This window comes from Gadus morhua, chromosome 17 (assembly GCF_902167405.1).
Source record: "Gadus morhua chromosome 17, gadMor3.0, whole genome shotgun sequence".
Lineage (NCBI taxonomy): Eukaryota > Metazoa > Chordata > Actinopteri > Gadiformes > Gadidae > Gadus > Gadus morhua.
This window is the reverse complement of record NC_044064.1, coordinates 20,545,755-20,548,004: the sequence shown is the minus strand read 5'-3', so window position 1 is coordinate 20,548,004 and position 2,250 is coordinate 20,545,755. Positions and strand designations below refer to the sequence as shown.

Below are 2,250 nucleotides of genomic sequence, written 5' to 3'. Positions count from 1 at the left end.
TACATGATTGAGTATCACAGCAGTGTCTACAAAGATTACCCAGGGAGGGGAAGTCACTCCACGAAGAGGTTAACGGGTCAGGGGCGGAGCTTGAAGAGAAGAACGCCAGACCGTTCAGCAGCTCCAATAGAAACTAGTGCAGGTGAACCCAGAAAGGGTTGAACCTTGTGACCTGACCTTAGGAGACCACAATAGAAACCTGACCTCAGTAGACCACAATATAAACCTGACCTCGGTAGGCCACAATATAAACCTGACCTCAGTAGACCACAATAGAAACCTGACCTCAGAAGACCACAATAGAAACCTGACCTCAGTAGACCACAATATAAACCTGACCTCAGTAGACCACAATAGAAACCTGACCTCAGTAGACCACAATAGAAACCTGACCTCAGTAGACCACAATAGAAACCTGACCTCAGTTGACCACAATATAAACCTGACCTTTGTAGACCTAAACACATCCAACAACCTTTTAACTCTTAAAGAGTGTATTTACTGTATCTACGGCACAGAGAACAGAAAGGAGGAACCGTTCTCCACTCATGAACACAAACAAAGTCTACGGACCCTCTTTGTTCCGCTCAGCCTCCAGATGATCCAGGTCTAGGACCTTCTCACAGATCCAGTGGTGCAGTCTGTTACACGGTTCTTCAGACCAGCCGTCCTCCCCTGCTACGACGCAGTCTCTTGCTCCGCCGTCATCGCGTGGTTTAACGTGTCTCCAACTGAGAACCACGAGGAGGAGACAGTGGAGGTCAGTCTGTCACTCTCAGAGAAGAGATGCTGCTGAACAGAGTCTTCAGCCTTACCTTGAGGTCATGGGGGTACAATCCACCCACTTGTGGGTCCCCTCTTTCTCTGGATCACTCAGTCCAATCCAGGAAGTATCCATCAATCTGCTGACAAACGCCTGTTTCCAAAGGTAATAGCATCTGTTGTTATGCAACACAGATGAACACACACACACACACACACACACACACACACACACACACACACACACACACACACACACACACAGACACACAATCTCTCTCTCTCTCACACAATGTTGCTCTCTCTCTCTCCATCTCTCTCTCTCTCTCTCTCTCTCTCTCTCTCTCTCTCTCTCTCTCTCTCTCTCTCTCTCTCTCTCTCTCTCTCTCTCTCTCTCTCTCTCTCTCTCTCTCTCTCTCTCTCTCTCTCTTAATCACTCACTCACAAAAACAATTGGTCTCTCCCACACGCACACACACACACACACACACACACACACACACACACACACACACACACACACACACACACACACACACACACACACACACACACACACACACACACACACACACACACACCAGTTCTTCTCTGCTGTTGATGACCACCAGGTCTGCCTTTCTCTTCTGACAGTCTTCTCTACTGGCCCTCCAGCCCTTCTTAGTGGTGGAAACACGGTAGAGACTCTTGTCGTGAAGCATCCAGCCCTGAAGTGTCAATTCATCTGTTGAATGTAAAAGAACATCCTGAAGAAACATAGAACTGCTTATCTTACGGTCTTCGTTACGGACACACAACCCTGAGACCTGACCTTAACAGACCACATAGAAGCATGACCTCAATAGACGACAATAGAAACCTGACCTTAGTAAACCACAATATGAATCACAGAAGTAGAGGGTGTTTTTGAAATGAATGTTAATGATGCGATTGATTTAAGAACTTGGATAAAATCCTCACCGAGTTCATCCAGTAAGTGCTCTCTCCCCTCTTTCCAGGGTGACGGCGAGTCTAGGACAGGACAGAGGAATACAGAAGATATGAGCTCTAAAACAGAACGACATCGTCTCTAAGCATCACAGGACCCACAGCCAACCAAACACAAAGTCCATAATATTAATACTAATTAAAATAGCAATAACTACAGTTATCAATATCATTATCGTTGCTATTGTTACAATTATTCATATTAGTAGCCTTAGGCTTAACACAAATTCTAGCAAATACAATAACGATCATTATCATTGCTATTATTACAGGTTGAGCGCGCGCATTGCACGCTCAACCTCTAGTTGTAATTAAACCCGTAGCTATGTGGAATCCACAGTCGATTATGTAACACATTTCTTAGCGCATAACATAATAACATTTTGCCTATAATGTTACAACTTGTAACATTTAGGTTCAGCTATTACGTATTGGAGCAAGCATAATAATTTCCTCTTTACGTTATGAAGCAAGCATCTTTTGCCCACCAACGGAGCTTCA

The 2,250-nt window shown here is 44.9% G+C and overlaps 1 long non-coding RNA gene across 1 annotated transcript; it reads right to left on the bottom strand.

Moving 5' to 3' along the window:
* Window positions 1–893: 893 nt before the first annotated feature.
* LOC115529192 (uncharacterized) lies at window positions 894–1,780 on the bottom strand. The gene is made up of 3 exons (XR_003973482.1): window positions 1,723–1,780; window positions 1,344–1,486; window positions 894–916 (listed from the first exon to the last, which is right to left on the bottom strand). It is a non-coding gene; the product is annotated as an uncharacterized LOC115529192 (long non-coding RNA).
* Between the last annotated feature and the right edge of the window lie 470 nt (window positions 1,781–2,250).